This window comes from Sorex araneus, chromosome 2 (genome assembly GCF_027595985.1).
Source record: "Sorex araneus isolate mSorAra2 chromosome 2, mSorAra2.pri, whole genome shotgun sequence".
Lineage (NCBI taxonomy): Eukaryota > Metazoa > Chordata > Mammalia > Eulipotyphla > Soricidae > Sorex > Sorex araneus.
The window spans coordinates 168,246,114-168,264,861 of record NC_073303.1 but is presented as its reverse complement, the minus strand read 5'-3'; the positions used below and the strand labels follow the sequence as shown (position 1 = coordinate 168,264,861).

Below are 18,748 nucleotides of genomic sequence, written 5' to 3'. Positions count from 1 at the left end.
TTTTCCTATATGCCCTTCTATCAATTTCCTGAATCCGGAACCTGCCATATAGTTATGTAAACCTGAGCTGCTTTGTAAAACTAACCTATAGATTGAATTTTATATTAAACTTTATGCTGACATCACAAATGATTTAATAAATACATAGAATAAGATACAAATTGCTAAAATTTATGATTAAAATCAGAACATTACCGTGACTATCTCAATTATAGTTTAGCATATGTTTGCATGTTTAAGAATGTAGCATAATAATTGGAATATTTTAATGTTATACTCAGAAACACCTGAATTTGTAACAGTGTGTGTGAGGTGTCAAATACGTTAGTACAAAATTCCATAGTAATTTACTTTGATTTACATATAAAATGCCATCATTATCCCAAACCATAGTTTTTCTAAACATCACTGTTCAGAAGTGTCATGGTACAAAAATTAAGAGGTTCTTTCTTTTGCTTGTAGACAAAAAGAAATAAGAAGGTATCTCCACTAGTTTTATTAGAAATTATGTTAATTCATTAGGATGAATATCTTTTATTCTTCTTTCCACTGTGCATACTAACCCTATTTTGAGTGAGTCCTAAATAATTAAGTTTTGAAATAGTCTCAAATGTTGAGATGATGATTTTTGCCTCCTGTAAATTATTTTTAATATATTTTGTTAAAAAAAATGAAAAGTATTTCCTTCGCACAGCCTACATTTTTGTGAATATAGCAAAAATTATTAGTACTTTTAACTTAAATAGCTACACAAGCTATTTTCTGTCTTTGTTAGGAATAGAAATATTCTGCTATTGTATTCTTGTATTAGATAAAAATTTCTCTTGGTAGAGTTTAAGACCATAAAGCTCATAAATATTTTTGAGCACTGTTAACAAAGATAGATTTTTTTCAATGCACTGTTAACAATAGGTGGCTTCTTTCTTTCCATGGTCCTTCTAGTTACCTGAATTTGTGTTTCCCCAACTCTTTTTATGTTAATTTATGTTGTTTTTTATGTATATTCGCTTGAATTTTTTGCTTAGTGCTCTAGATATTCATTTCTTTTTATTTTAGTCACTTGAAATTATAAAGTTATGAGTGGATTTTATGAATACATGTTTCAGTGCAGATCTTTTACCAGTGTCCACTTCTTTCCACCAGTGCCCCCCCCCACCCCTTGTTTGAGATTTAACACATTCTCATGAGTTAATGTACCACTGGACATAAAATTCCAATTCTGTGTAACCACGTAGATTCATTTACTCATCTTATATTATTTGTATTTATATCATTTGTATTACATTAATATATGTGACAACCCCATAATCTAATGTTTTATTATTTAAGCAATTATTTTTCACTATTATGGTTTAGGGGATATGGTTACCATCATAGCAATAAAGTTTCTAGTATTGATGTACAAAGTTTCTTTATATCCACTAACACTAAATTATTCTCTACCACTGTTCTTAGATCACCTCTGCTCAATCTTTAATCACCCAATATCATTCTTTAATAAATTCTGTAATCCAAGGCCAAGGATTTATCATTGTTTGATACTTTCTATTCCCTTGTTTGGCCTCTCTGTATTCCACAGAATAGTGGCATCATCCAGTATTTGTTATTGTCCCTCTGATTAATTTCGCTTAATTCCAGTTCCATCCACACTGCAATGTTTTATCTTTCCTCATAGCTGTATAGTAATCCATTGGGTATATATCCTATCATATGTCATTGAACATTTGGGTTGTTTCTGTATCCTGGCTATTGTACATAGTTCTGTAGTGACCATACTTTGGAATGTTTTTGTGTTGGCAGTGGAGGTATATTAGATATGATATCAAAAAAAGCTGACAACAATTGTTCTTGAAGATGTGGTAAACATGGAACCCTCATTCTCTATTGGTTATCTAGTTCATTCTCTGTGTAAATAGAAGTCTTTTTTGATATATGCCAATTTCGGTGTTGTGAAACAATACCTCATTGTTCCGGCTTGCATTTCCCTGATAATAAATATTTTTATATGCCTACTAAACATCCTTATGTCTTCTAGAAGTGACAGTTCTTGCCTCCCCATTTTTGATGGATTATTTGTTTGTTGCTGAGATGTGAGAGATTTTTTAAATCTTCAGTATAGCCTTTTATCTGATGCATTGCATGCAAATACTTTCTCCCCTCTGGTAGGTTGTCTCTTTTAATTTAGCTTGAGTTTCTTTTGTCACACAAAAACTTTAATTTGATATAGTGCCATTTGCTTTTGTTATCTTTTTTGAATAAATTAAGAGAGCAATGAACATTGATGTAAGTACATTATTCTTTCTGAAGATTCAAGTTTCTATCAGTTATCACTTACCATCATCTGCCAGAAGACTGTCCTTTAGCATCTTTCCTAGTCTATAGGTCTATTTGTAATAAATGCCTTTGGTTTCCTAACATCAGAAACTGTCTTTTTCTATTTAGGCTTAAAAATACTTTAAATGTACATGGAGTCCTTAATAGATAGGTAACCAGTTCCAGGAAGATTTGAAACCCAACCAGGCAAACCCTATTTGTTTTCAATGCCTCTGTGATTTGATGCACAACCCTCTGGAATTAGTCTTCCGGGCTCAGAATAAATCCCTCCTTTTAATGAATGACAGTATATGTTAACTTCTAAGTCATTTATCATTCTGTCCTGCCTATACAATTTGGCGAGTTCAGCAGCCTTTCTTCTTCTATTCTTGGGTCCATTTTTTTTCCACTCAAACAGGCACTGTTTCTGCTGATGAAAAAATTCCAGTTTCTCAAGGATCTCCTATATACTTTATACAAATACATTCCATGAGACAAGATACTCTGCCTGTTTTTCCTTAAATGTAGATCATTAAAGATGATCTACTTTCCTCTTTAATTATCTTAAATTAAAAGTATATAAAAATATTATTTTTCATAAATAAGGTGCCATTTTTTTTCACTAACTTATTTTAGGTTTCCTGAGGTTGCTGAGGGAATCTGAGTCACATACTTAATCTTTTCTAAGAGACCTGTATGTGAATGAGTTCTGTGACCTTTCCACCTTCCAGAAATATTAACACAAGGGTGTTCAATCAAATCCTTGGTTATTTGGGCTGTTTGTCCCCCTTTCTCAATGGTGACTCTTAATTTTATTGTCTGTTGTAACAAACAGACTAAGTCTGCCCCTTGTCATCACATCATATTCTTTTTTCTACCATTGTATTCTTCTCTCCTGGCTCACTCTAAAAGACAAAGAGAAACCAGAACAAGTTTCAGGTTTGCTTGGAAATTTCAGCATTACAGGAAGACATTACTGTTAAGTATTATTTTCCATATAACTGAAATCGCAAATCGGTTAGTTATCTGTCATCATACTTCCCTTTCTTTCAGGTCCAAATAATACATTTTCTATTTCCTTCTATGACCTCTCCTGCAAGAACATTAACATTAATTGTTTAATAAAAATCTTCATAAGGTAATATAGAATTCCCCTATTATATTCCTCACAATTTTTCTAGGCTTTGTGCTCAATCCCAAGGTCTCTTCCATATTTAAGGTATTTGTTGCAATAGCATTCCATTTCCATTACCAAGATCATCTGTATTAGATTCCTATTTTTGTAATAGATTACACAAATCTTGTGGGTTAAATGATGTGAATTTATTTTACAGTTCTCAACATCAGAATCTGAAATGGCCCTCAGAGTGCTAAAACAAAGATGTTGGCAAGATTACATTCTTTTCTGGAGATCTTCCAAAGGAGAATATTTTTGGTTCTCTATCTATTGCCCTGAAACTACCAGAATTTTTTGACTCATGGCCACTTTCCTTGTTCAAAGCCAGTAATGGTTAGACTAGTCTTTCTTGAGTTGTATAAATTTAAAGCTGACATGTCTGCTTCCCTCCTGAACACTTTTGGAGTCTATTATTACATTTGACCCATCTATAAAATCCAGAAATTTTCTCAAGATCAATAACTAGCAATCTACCTACTTCCTAGATACCCACTTGGCATATAACTTAAAATTTGGGTTTCCAAAGATTGTGAAAAAGGTATCTTTGGAAGGTAATCATTCAGCTTCTCATAGCCAGTTCAAACTATAGACTGTCTTCTTTACAATGACAGCAGCCCAATTTCAATTTCAATCTTTAACTTTTGTTGTGCTGCTAAAGAGTGTTCTCCAAGTATACATTGTTCATTTAGGGTTTTGTTTATAGAATATTCAGCTCTACCCCCCTCTTAAACATTTTTTTAATTTCTAGTCTCTCGTAGGACATTAATCGATGTTTATCCAAATTCTGTCCCCAAACTTCTAAGCCAGTAGCATTGTGGATTTTCTACCAAATATTTAGCTGTTCTATTTGTCAGTTGAAAATTTATCTATATTGAAAGTCACTTAGTAGATCCCTAACCATCAAGATTTTTTTCTTTCCAGTGTCTGTCTGCTTTTGTACACTGTGAAGTGCCTTCAAAGTTTTCATTTTCCTTGAACTACAAATACAATTATTTTATTCTTTGAAGGTTATGAAGTCTAAGTGTTAGTCTGGGCTTTTCAACTGTACCAGCTTGTTATTTATTTTCCAAATGTTGATAACCTGATATTCTTGTGTTCATGTATTATATTCCAATAGAACTTTCAGTTTGAACTTCATCACAAATGATGACTCTAATTCTTCAGACCTAATAAATTCTCTCATGCTATATAATACTTTAGGAAAATATTTTCATTAAAAAATAATATTTATATTGAAAATCAATAATAACAAGACTACACTTGATTTTTTCTAAAAGTAAACATGCTATGGTAAGCATCTATCATGCCGTGGTAATCATGGTAATCATCAGAATCCCCATAAGGAAATAAATAGAGTATTATAAGTTGCACTGACAATCAACTTACATTCTCTTTCAGTCACTAGAAGACTTCTCTTGTAAAGGTAATAATTATATTAGTTCTATCACCGATAAGTTTTGCCTGTCCTAGAACTTCATACAAATATATCACAGTCATACAAGAATTTTCTATGTAACTGGATTCTTTCACTAAAAACTAAATTTCTGAAAAATCAACCATATTGTTCACAGGTAGAAGGTACTGATTTGTTTGTATTATATATAATGTGTTTGTTTGAGAAAATATATATTTTATCTTTTCTACTTTTGCTGGATAGTTGGATTATTTCCAAACTGGTGCCATGTTATGATAAAGTTATGAATATTTCCATTTATGGTTTTTAGTTCTAACATATACAAATTCCAATTGCTTATGTGTCTTGAGAGATACTACCAGAAAATGTGATTTACATACATTCTGATTTGGTTGGTACCAATAGTTTACGAAAAAGTTGATATGATCACTAATAGTAAAAGAGTTTTATATGCTTCACATTCTTGCCAAGACTTATTTTTAGATGTATGATAACAAAAAATTTTAAGTTTGTTATCCTTATTTTCTTAAATCTGACATTTTCTCTTTATTGCGAAGACAAAAATTTTGATATCTTTGATAAATCAGTAATCTAATGTCTTGAAAGAGTGTTAAATAATTTTCACTGTTTCTTACTACACATTCTAAATGAAAATCTCGAGTGGAAAACAATTTTTTTAATTGGATCACCATGAGATAAGCAGTTACAAAGTTGTTCATGATCTAGTCTCAGTCATACAATGTTCCAGTATGACAAAAAAAAAAATCTCTTTTACCAGTGTACATATCCCACCACCAATGTCTCCAGTTTCCCTCCCTTCACCATCCCAAATCCTTCTGCCCCATGGAGGCAGGCAATTTTCTTCTTTCTTTCTCTCTTTCCATCTAGGCAGGTTTGTAGTACAGGTCCTGACGGGTTATTATGTTTATCTCTTTGCCTTCTCTCAGCTCTCAGATCTTATCCAGAGTGATCATTTCCAACTATCATTGTCATAGTGGCCACTTCTCTATCCTAACTGCCTTCCCTCTACACTTCCACTTGCAGCAAGCTTCCATTCAGAGATCAGTCCTAAATAGATCATTTCTTTTAGTTTGAATTCAGAGCCTTATTTGAAGGAAACTTTTCAAGGCAATTGATTTTATTTATTAAAATAATACTTATATTAATAGTTTATATTAAACATTAAATTGTATATTAAAATATTTATTATCTCTGCTCAGGGCATCACCATATTTTACCTGATACTATATGACCTTCACATTATAAGAAAACTTAGAAGAACCTGACAGAGCAACGGCACCTCAAAAACAAGGTATTTGCTGGTTTCACTATGCTTTCTATTTTGTTTCTTGTACTGCATATTTATATATGCATTTGTAAATATATGTACATATTCTATATATAATATTTAACATATTATATAAATGTATGTGTTTTAATATATTGTTTCTATGTCGTATATTTTATATATAAAAACATATGCACATATATGTACTGAAAGCTTCTAGTACTTTTCCTGTAAAATATGTGATGAATTTCTCGATGTTATTAACTAAAGATCTGAAACTAGTGATTTCCAAAGAGTGGAGAAACTTTTTTGGTTAGGATTTGTTTCAAGGGTATGTGTGTATGTGTGTGTGTGTGTGTGTATTATTGAGATGAAAGAAAGGAAACCATCATACCATTTTTCTGTAAAGGATATTAACTAAATGTGAAGTGAGAGATAATTGTTTATAGATAACTGTTGATGCAACCTTATTGTTGCAAGAAGTTGAACTAACTTTTAAGAAGTGTTTTACGGGCTGTAGCTATCAGATAGCATAGAGGCTAGGGCATTTGCCTTGCACTCGGTTGACCCATGTTCGATTCCCAGCATCCCATACGGTCTCCTGAGCAACACCAGGAGTAATTCCTGAGTGCAGAGCCAAAAGTAACCCCTGTGCAAATCTGGAAAAAACCCGAGGGCCGAGAACAGATGACTGGTTAAAGAAACTCTGGTACATATATACAATAGAATACTATGCAGCTGTTAGAAAAAAATGAAGTCATGAACTTTGCATATAAGTGGATCAACATGGAAAGTATCATGCTAAGTGAAATGAGTCAGAAAGAGATAGACAGACATAGAAAGATTGCACTCATCTGTGGAAGATAAAATAACAGAGTAGGAGATTAATATCCAAGAATAGTAGAAATTAGTACCAGTAGGTTGGCTCCATGGCTTGGAAGCTGGTCTCACATGCTGGGGAAAAAGGCAGCTCAGATAGAAAAGGGAATACCAAATAAAATGTGGTTGGAGATCCCTCGCAGGAAGGGAGATGCGTGCTGAAAGTAGACTAGAGACTGGACACAATGGCCATTCAATACCCCTATTGCAAACCACAACACCCAGTTGGAGAGATAGATCAAAAGCAAATACCCTGCCACAGAGGCAGGGTGGGGTGGGGGGAAGATGGGATTTCAGGGTGGGAGGGATACTGGGTTTACTGGTGGTGGAGAATGGGCACTGGTGGAGGGATGTGTTTGTGAACATTGTATGAGGGAAAAACAAGCTCGAAAATGTGTAAATCTGTATCTGTACCCTCATGGTGACTCACTAATTAAAGAATTTTAAAAAATCAATTAACTTTTTTTTAAAAAAGAGCAAGAACAACCATTGCTGGTACAGATTCGGGGAGAAAGAGACTCTCCTTCACTTCTGGTGGGAATGACGACTGGGCCAGCCTTTTTGGGAAACATTATGAACATTTCTCAAAACTGTTAGAAATTGAGCTTCCATTTGACCCAGCTATACCACTACTAGGAATACATCTGGAAATGTAAAACAAGTACAGTACAAATGACATCAGCACTTGTATGTTTATTACACACTGTTCACAATAACCAGAATCTGGAAAAATCCTGAGCGCCTGAGAACAGAAGACTGTTTAAAGGAACTTTGGTACATCTACACAATGGAATACTATGCAGCTATTAGAAAAGATTAAATCATGAAATTTTCATATAAATGGATGGACAGGGAGCATATCATGCTAAGAGAAATTAGAAGGAAAGGGACAGACATAGAATGACTACACTCATTTGTGGACTATAGAGTAACATACTAGGAGACTAACACCTAAGGACATTAGGAATAAGGGCCAAATGGCTTGAACCACGGCTTGAAAGCTGACCTCACATGCAGGGAGAAAAGGCAGCTGGTATAGAGAAGGGACCACTAAGGGGCAACTCAGTAAATGATGGTTGGAGGGATAGCTTGGGATGGGAGATGTGTGCTGAAAGTAGACTATGAACCAAACATGATGGCCTCTTAAAACCTGTATTGCAAACCATAACACCCAACAGGAAAGAGAGAGAGGAACTGTGCCTGCCATAGAGGCAGGGGGTAAGAAGGGGTGGGGGTGGCAGGAGGTTTACTGGGAACATTGATGGTAGAAAATGGGCACTGGTGGACTGTTGGGTGCTCGATTATTGTATGTATTACTGAAAAGTAATCATTAAAGTTTGTAAGTCTGTAACTGTGTCTCACAGTGATTCAATAAAAAAAGTGATTTATAGTCTGGAAAAAAAAAAGAAGAACCCCTGTGCATTGCCAGGTGTGACCTAAAAAACAACAACAAAAAAGTTTTTAATATGAAATAAAAATAACACTATCTTGTAACATGTCAGAGTGCCTTTTTAAATACCATATCACAAGAAGTTCAAGTTCATTTCATCTGAGCCATGTAGAGTCAGGAATAAACCCAGAGGCCTCCACATTTGAGCCACGCACTCTAGCTTTCCTAGTATCTCCCAGACTCCCACAACGTTTTTATTTCTTGTCTAAGTCTTTCATCTAAGATTTACTTTAAAATTTTGTCCTTTTTCACAAGTGGAATAAACTGCATACAGAGGTAACATTCATACTCACTCTGGTTTTTCAGTTAGTTTGCTTTAAAGCCCCATTAGTTATGTTCTCATTTTACATTTCCTCCCAGACATTTCTTAAGGCATTATTGAACTTTTTTCTATCTCCTTTTATCCTACAAATTTAATTGATCACATCAGATCATCAGAGAAGATATGAACGTTTTCTGGTTCATTCGAAGGTGGCTTTGTTGCCATGATGGTGTTTAGTTTGGAGATTTCTGGCATATTTTAGAAATCATTATTTCTTTAAGCTCTTTTCACTGTTTTTGATTATGAAGTAAATAGGTTTTCTTAGATTCACATTTAAAATCATTTTTAAAAATACAAATATGTAATCAGATAAATAGTAATATTTCTTTTGTAATATTTCTCTTTCTGATATGTAAACTTGTATGTGATTTTCTATTATGTGTGTTATAAACTTTACTAAAGAATCTACTTAGAAAATGAAAACCATTTCCCCAGTTACCCAAACAGAGAGATAAATGCCAATGTTCATTGCAGTGCTATTTACAATAATTAAGAAATGAAAACATTCCAACTCTCCAATGACAGATGAATGAATAGAAAATACAGGTCTTGTACATACTTACAGAAGCAATGCTCAGTTAAAATAACACAAGAAATCTTGTGTTTTACTATAAGATGGATAGAATCTGGGAGTGTCATGTTTAGTGAAGTAAGTCAGGAGAAAGCCATATATCAAAGGAGCTGACTCAAATGTGGTTCTAGAAGGAAACAAAGCAAGGGAATAGAAGGGCTTCAGTGAAAACAAACCTTTATACTCCAGGTGCAGAACAGCAGGAAGTGGTGGGAGTCTCATCAAGAAGCATTCTGTGGTCTTCTTCTGGGGGAGGATGGGGAAAGACAATAGCACATTGGTGGTGGATATGTTTTTTTTTAAGTTTTTATTTTATTGAATCACCGTGAAAAAAATTACAAAGCTTTCAGGTTTAAGTCTCAGCCATATACTGATTAAACCCCCATCCCTTCACCAGTGCACATGTTCCAACCACCAAGAACCCCAATATACCCCCCTCCCACACCTACCCCCCACCTAAGTAACTAATGATCTTCACTTTATTCTCTCCATACTTTGAATACATTCAATATTTCAAGAGAGAACTCACTATTATTGTTTGGAATTTTCCTGCAACAATCAGGCCTGCTGAAAAGGCATCATTTAATAATTTCTTTTTATTGCTGAGAGTGAAGACTCTGAGTTCTTCACAGGTTTTGGGTTTCTGATATTTTAGCTCAGTTCACAGTCTAGATGCATAGCTGCAAGAAGCCACTCTGGATGCCAAAATGGGTTAGAAGACCTCTCGATCAAAGTCTTTAGGAGCAGAGGGTCCATTTCTCGAGCCGCAGCTCCGGATCATATCTGGGCGGAAGGCGTGCCGGTAACGCCCCCCCCCAGGAGGTGGTGGGTATGTTGTGGTAAAATTTTACACATAAGAGGGCTGGAGCAATAACACAGCAGGTAAGGCATTTGCCTTGCACGTGACCGACCCGGTTTTGATTCCCAGCATTCCACACAGTCCCCTGAGCACCATGTATCACCCAAGTAAATAAATAAATAAATAAATAAATAAATAAATAAATAAATAAATAAATAAATAAATGACTTTTCAGGAAAAAAAAAATAGTTAAAATTCCACTGTTAAAGAAAATGAGAGATACAAGGAGTAGGTACAAGGGTAAGGGCATATGCCTTGTGTGCACCTCATCAGGTTCCATCTCTGACAGCAAATGGCATCTTGAGCATCACTAAGCATGACACTGGAGACCCACATACACACTGCTGGCGTGCTACTGTAGCCTCTGGCATTGAGCAGCCATCCCAGTTGGCCAAGAATCACTGGGAGGAGTTCCCTGGGCCTCCTAAGCACCTTGGGACAACCATCACCACCTCCACCACTATCTCCACAGCCTAGAAAAGCAAGGAAAAATAAATTAGGTTTCTGAGGATTTGTGTGGATAAGAGTATAAGATCAGGGCTAAGGAAATAGTTCACAGAACTGAAGTTTGAAGCTGACATGAGTTTGACCCCTGCACCACAGGCCCCCTGGAAAATCACCAGGTATAGCTCAGCATTACTGAGCTTGAGCAGCACCATATCACTGTGCCTAAGTACTGAACCATCGGGCCCAATCAGCCAAGCTGAGTGTCAGTGGAAGCAGCTCCCTGCTTCCTTGACATGGCTTGGGGGTCGCCCTCCAAAAAATAGAATATAGCACCCATCTTGGCATCATATTTTTTAGAATTTGCTTATCCTTACTGATATTTTATTATTATGTTATATTTTTTACTAAAAATGTGATCTATCTAAATTAGCAATAATAGCACATCTTCAATGGAAATAAATGATAATATATACTTTAGGAGCTGTCTTTTTTTTGTTGACACACAAATAAGCAAGCAAACTGAATAGGTATTTTTAAAGATTAAGTAATTGGAAAATAGAGGAACAAAGAGATAGAAAATATGGGACTTATTTTGCTAACTGTCATAAGATTAGACTTTCTCACACATAGGTTTTGCTCCAAAAGTATTAAATTTAAATATGTATTGAATTCAATAGGCTGGAGCAATAGCACAGCAGATAGGGCATTTGCCTTGCACGCGGATGACCCGGGTTCGATTCCTCTGCCCCACACAGCAGAGCCTGGCAAGCTACCCGAGGTTATTTGATATGCCAAAAACAGTAACAATAAGTCTCACAATTGAGACGTTACTGGTGCCCACTCCAGCAAATCGATGATCATTAGTGATACAGTGATGGAATTCGGTAAAACTTTAGTTTATCCATGACTCAGACCATAGGTTATCAAATCACTTTTACATAAATTATGCATAAGGGATCAGAGAGATATTATAGGAGTAGAATGCTTCTTTGCACCTGGTCATCCCTGGTTTTGTCCTTGGCACCACACATCACCCCAAGCAACACCAGGAGTTATCCCTGAGCACAGAACTAGGAGTAAGCCATCAACATTGCTGTGTATGTCCCCAAAATAAAAGTAAACAAGAACAGTTTATTGTATAGCAAAATCCAGTTTGTTAGTACTACGAAACAGTATGAATTCTGTTAATTTTTTTATTTCAATATAAATATGTAATTAATAGCCAAATAAACTTGGTACATAGAGATAGCTATATGTAGATATAACTATTTAAATAGCAAGTAGAAAATTAATTTTGATTTATGGTATTTAAACATGCATGGGGAAATCATACAGACCCTTTTGTAATCATATGTTATAAAACTTTATTGTGTATGCATTACAATGATTCCCATTACAAATAAAAGATATCAATGACTTTTCATCATAAACTTAAACTCCATTAGAAACAAATATATATTCTGCAACATATTTTAATTCATTCAGCATGTCAGAAGTCATATAGAATATACCTTTCCTCTTCTTAGCTGCAAAAGTGGGAGGCATAAACATAAACTATATTAAAAATAAATAGTAGTGGTCACACTTAAATCTTCTATTTCCAGAATGGCAAGAACGTAAGGTTCTTACTTTTTCATATTCACAATATAATGATTTATATTTATCTACTATTTATACTTACAGTGATATTAAGAAGCTATTGGTAACAGAATTTCCTGCATATAGCATTCTAACTCCAAACTTACCAGAAGTTTTAGAGACCCTCCGCCAATGACCCAAAAATCCCTCCCTTGGGGACTGAAGTGATAGCACAGCGGGTTGGGCGTTTGCCTTGCCCTCGCCCAACCCAGGTTCAATTTCCAGCATCCATATGGCCCCGTGAGCAGCGCCAGGGGTAATTCCTGAGAGCAGAGCCAGGAGTAACCCCTGTGCATTCCCGGGTGTGACCCAAAAATTAAAAAAAAAAAAAGATAAAAAAAGCTCTAATAACAAAAGTCATGGTTTTCTGGCTTTATTTAATACTGATCCATCTCTAACCATTCTTCACTACCTCTACTTTTGAATATCATTGGAACATATTTTCTTTGTTTCATAGTCAAAATACTGTGTAGGTTTTATATAATGATTATGAATGCCAAATCATTTCAAGTTGTGTAATAACCAAAGTACATAAAACTATGTCGTGATAATCAACTTGTTTTTTAACTTTTAAATATGTCTTAATTTTCCTCTAAAAATTTTTCAAATTTTTCAGGCAACAACCGGAGTTAAATTTTCTGTATGGTTTACATCTATTTAACCAGAGATAGCTCAACTCAGATCTTAAAATTGTTTTTTGATATATTTAAATGATTCTAAATTATAAACCTCCAAATTGTCCTGACCTAACTGATAATGGATTCATTCTTTTAATATATTTATTATAGTCTGGATCCACATGCTTACAATTTTGTTGACTCTTCTTTTTGTGATCTATGAAATTCCCTCAGGCTGGAGCTATAGCACAGCAGGTAGGGCATTTGCCTTGCACGCGGCCGACCCAGGTTCGATTCCTCCATCCCTCTCGGAGAGCTCGGCAAGCTACCGAGAGTATTCCACCCGCACGGCAGACCCTGGCAAGCTACCCGTGGCATATTCAATATGCGAAAAACAGTAACAAGTCTCACAATGGAGACATTACTGGTGCCTGCCCGAGCAAATCGATGAACAGCAGGGCAACAGTGCTACAATGCCATGAAGTTACCTCACTCCTATAGCATCATCCTTGTCCTTAAGTTATTGCCAGTCTACCTCCTCTCTCTTTTCCTTGCCCTACTCCTCTCCTTGGCACTCTCATTTTGTAGGGGATCAAGGCTTGCCATCATGCAATACCTTCAATTCCCATGTTTTATTAGACACAAAGGTTCTTAAAGGGAGTCTTTCTCCAATATTAACTGTACTCTGAACAAATTACACAGCCATATAAAATCAACAACGTGATTGCTCTGGGGAGGGTCAAAGGCATGCGAACCCCTACTGGAAAGATCACATTTAAAGGATGATGCCAAAACATTTTTAGTTTTCTGAAACCAATCCAAAAAAAAAAACAGAGAACTGGATTTGAACATTAAAATTGGCAAACTTTGTGCTTGAGCTGTTGAGAATGTAAAGAATATTTTTTATCTTGTCCTTCCCCAAACAGCCTATGGAAGAAAGCTTAATTCTTAAATCAAAATCTTCCTTTAAATTTCCAAATTCATTGACACTGATGCACAGAACAAGTTCGAAGGGTTTATTGAATATTCTGTTGCCCAGCTGTCTGCACCCTGTCTTTAAAAAAAATACATGCTTCCCAATTCTTTTCCTGTCTGATCAGGCTTAGCAAAATAGTTCCCTAGAACTAGAGTCTTCCAACCTACCAACATGTTGCTAGGAGAGCTCATTCCGTATGTTCTACTTTATTTCTATTTTGATTGGCCCCTATGGTAGAAATTGAGCTAGATTTTTTTCTTCAAAGTTACATTTCTATTATTATGGGTCCATGGGCAGATTATGGTCATACACGAAGGGGAAAAAATGACCTATTTACAAGAAATAAATAACCAAAGAAGCCAATTCCAAGATGAGCCAGATCCTACAATTATCAGCTAAAGGACATTAAGAGACAGTAATAATTTTACACCCATCTAAAAAAACAGAATAAAAATTCTCAGTAAAAATATGGAAAATGCAATTAAATTTCCATGGGAAAAAACTTAGAAATGAAAAATAGGCTTATAATTGATAATGACAATAAATGTAAAACTCACTAGATAGAGATAAATGTTTTTAAAGATAGCTCAGTAAGTGATTATATTCAGTTTAAAAACAAGAGGAAAGAAAGTTTAAAAAGCACAAACAGGTTTTTAAGAACCTGGAGGGGAAAAAACAACCACAAAGATTAATTAATGTGTATTTGAAGACCCAGAGGAGAGGAAAGGAGGTATGACGAATTGTCTCTCAAGTTTGGAAAAGTACATTTATCTACAAATTCCCCAAGATCAACCAACTGCAGAAAAGATAAATACAAAAGAAATATGCCTGAGAGCATTATACAAACTTCTAAAATAAAATCTTGCAAACAACCAGAAAAAAACAGCATCTTATATTTAGGGAAATAATGACTAAAATCCACCTACTTCTTCGTTGTAAACTAAGAAAGTCAGAAGGCACTGTATGTGGTTGGAGGGTCAGAGATGGTGGGGTTGGGGCTGTTAATATAAATAAAATATCACATCAGAAAAAGGAAGAAAATGATCTTTCTGAGATGAAGTTAAGAGAAGACATTAACACAAAGAGTTCTCATTAGCCATTCCCCATCACCTTTTGGTCAGGTTCCATTGTATGTGGTTGCATATTCTCAAAGAGGAAAAATTTACATTGATCATTAAAGGACCAGAGAGATGACTCAGTGGTAATATGCATGCAGAAATTGATCCCGGTCACTGAACAATAAATAAGATCACCAAGTTTTAAATGAAAATTGAAAGTAGTAATTAAAGTAACAAAGCACTTATTTTTGATGGACTTAGGCAATTTTCAACATTTTTGGCTGAAGAAAAAAATCCATATTTTGAAATCCATTATCTTTGAAGCAGAATACATTTTAGATTTGGAAAAAATCAAATTATGGGATAACAATTCATCATAAGTTTTGGTTAAATGGTTAGTTTGACCCTTGTCTTTACAACTACTGTGATCAGTCTGGTCTCTTCAGTTACTCCTGGATACGGAGCTGGAATTTAGACAATTGGGGGCCAATGTTTTCACAGCTGAAAGGGAAGGATTCTTTATTTGTCTGACTCAAAAACAAAAACTATAAAGTCCCCTTCTTTCTGACCAAGTTGTATTCCAACATCCTTGGGGGGGAAAGATGTACAGGAACAATTCTATTCCCAATGAATTTTTTTTTTCAGTCCAGGAGGGGGGAAAATGCCAGAAAAGAGAATTTGTAGCCAGCAAACATGCTACTAGGATTGCCAAAAGCTGTTTTCAAGCCTAAAGGAAATATTTTTAAATATAAATGCTTGGCATGGGAGATGATGAGAACTATATGGAGAAAACAAAAGATGTTTTCTTTATCTTAAATTAAAAAATACATATAGCCATTTGAAAATTTGAAATAAAAATTTTATTATACATTCGAGGCTATAATGCAAATATAATATGTGCAACAATTACAACTGTCAAAGTCTTGGTTGACAGATGAGAAATTTTAAAAACGCTTTAAAAACTCCAACATGATAGACTTAATACATATGTATATATATTAATAGCTATATTAATGGGCTGAGCAGTCTGATTAAAGGTAAAATTTTCCACAGTACTAAAAGCAACACAAATAAATTTTATTTATAAGACATTATTTAATTATTAAACAAAGCTTGTTAAAAGTAAATGGATGATAAAATATCTACCAGATACATAAGAAAATTGGAAATCTGCTACATTTATGAGCCCAGTAATACCATTTCATTATTATATGTACCTTGATGTTTCCTAAATGTAGTCTATGAGTGTAGTAGGCTATACTATCTAGGTTTTTCCATTATCACACTTATTTAACCACCTAACAATACATTTCTCATAATGCATTCCTATGGTTAGGTTAAGCATGGTATTAAATATTAGTACCAAATAAAATAGGTTTCAAGATGAATGATTACGAGGTTGGGGAAATAACTCAAAGGACTAGAGTTGAGTGTTTTGCATGCAGAAACCTGGGGTTGGTTCTCTGTTACTGCCTGGTCACTCAAGTACCCATAATCGTAACTCTCCACCAAAATTTTTTTTAGTTAAACATTACTACCTGAGATAAAAAATATTTCAGGGGGCTGGAGCAATAGCACAGCAGGTAGGGCGTTTGCCTTGTACGTAGCCGACCTGGGTTTGATTCCCAGCATCCCGTATGATCCCCCAAGCACCGCTAGGAGTAATTCCTGAGTGCATGAGACAGAAGTAAACACTGTGCATCACCGGGTGTGACCCAAAAAAGAAAAAAAAAAAGAACATTTGAGAAAAAAAAGAATATTTCATAATGAGAAAAAGATCAGATCTGATCAGAGATGAGAAACACACCAATAATGAAGAGAGTACTAGGGTGCAGGAAGAAAACATTGACAAAAATTAAAGGTAGAAATAATTCTACAATATTTGTAGAATTATTTCTACAAATATTGTTAACTCCTAGACCAAATTACACCCAAAAAAATCAATTGAGGCAGGGGTGATCCATAAATTTGACTTCATAATATACTTATTATTTTGCATGACTGTAAGATATACACATTTTATTCACAGATCTCTGATATACAGTTAAATAGAAAATATGTGCTGTGGTCACAACAGAAGTACTTGGTTCAATAAGCATTGGGAAAAAGATTTGACAGGGCACTTCTCAAGAGAAGAGAACTAGCCAATTAACACATTAAAAAAAAATTTCAACATTGAGTCAAGGAGTTAGCACTGGGGTAAGATGTGACTGACATGTGACTGACCCTGGTTTGATGCCTGGCATCACCTGGTTTCCTGGATATTTTGAAATGCATTTTTGGAGGCTCCAGAACATGACCAGGGTAGCCTGGAGTGATACCTGGCATCAAAGAGCCCAAGCTGCACTACATCTGTGGCACTCACATTGGGTGAGTTGGACCAGAACCTGGGAAGACTCAGGTTCTGTTCCCAAGAACAGAACCTGAGTGTCTGTTCCCAAGAAAAGTTAATGTCTATAGCATTTTTAAAATGCAATTTAAACCCTCAAGGAGATAATAGCTGCTTACTACAATTGGAGCCTGCACAGCAGAGCCTGGCAAGCTACCTGTGGCGTATTGGATATGCCAAAAACAGTAACAATAAGTCTCACATTGAGAGACATTACTGGTACCCACTCGAACAAATCGATGAACAACGGGATGACAGTGACAGTGATAATACCAACTGCTGCAGCGCACTGAGAGCAACAATTTCTCAATGTTAGTGGTGAAAATATAGCACTGTAGCACTGTCATCCCATTGTTCATCGATTTGCTCAAGCGGGCACCAGTAACGTCTCCATTGTGAGACTCGTTACTGGTTTTGGCATATCAGATACGCCATGTGGAGCTTGCCAGGCTCTGTCGTGCAGACTACTGATAATACTACAAAAATGAAAATAAAAAAATAATGGATTCAAATGTTCATTGACAGAAGCATATATATGTGTATATGTACATAATATATACACATACAGAAGCACTGTAAACACAACAGAAAATTATTCAGACTTGAAAAATATATGGAAAGGGACCAGGGAGATTGCACAAAGAAACTGAGCATGGCGAGGCATGGTGAGTTAAGTAAGTACCAGAAATTTCATTGACTCCCATTGCAAAGCACCATCACCAAGTGTGGCCTTGGTAGTTCTAGTACCAAACTCCTGAACATTGAACCATTTGGTCTGCATAATCAGTGAGGATTGGCCCTAGTTCCCTGAGCATTGCTGCAAGGCTCTCCCCACAAAAGAAAGAAACTCTAACAAGGATAAATCTTGAAGACAATTATACTAACTGGAAAATCAGGCACAAAAGGACATATATGATTTCACTTACATGCAATAGTAAGAGACATCAAATTCTATTTTTTAAGAAAAGGCAAGCTGAATGTTCGTCACTGGGGATGCAGAAATAAAGTATGGAAAGTCAACGTTAGACACGCATAGAATTTCAGTTTTAGAAACTAAAAGTTTTGAGAAAAGGCAGTTGGTGATGCTTATATGACAATGTGAATGCATCTAATGACACAAAACATTTTAAATGACAAAAATAGCTACTTCCCATGCAATGTATAGTTTACCACAATACAAAAGAGAAAATGCAAAAAGAAAAAAAAAGTACGACATATATAGTGGACACTGAGAAATAAGCTGAAATGTTTTAGAATAAAGTTATGCTATTGGAATTTTTAGCAAGTGCTAGTAGCTAACATTCAATTTGTAATAATTTCTTATTAAAAAAAGTGTTCAGAGAGAAGACA

At 35.1% G+C, this 18,748-nt stretch overlaps 1 protein-coding gene across 2 annotated transcripts in view; it reads left to right on the top strand.

Moving 5' to 3' along the window:
• The window catches only part of HTR1F (5-hydroxytryptamine receptor 1F), a 161,044-nt gene that overhangs the window by 61,585 nt on the left and 80,711 nt on the right, over positions 1–18,748 (top strand). For both annotated transcript variants that reach the window (XM_055127497.1, XM_055127498.1), the window contains one exon: positions 6,125–6,216. The gene's annotated coding sequence lies outside the window, so the exon portion shown is untranslated. The remainder of the gene's footprint in view (positions 1–6,124; positions 6,217–18,748) is intronic.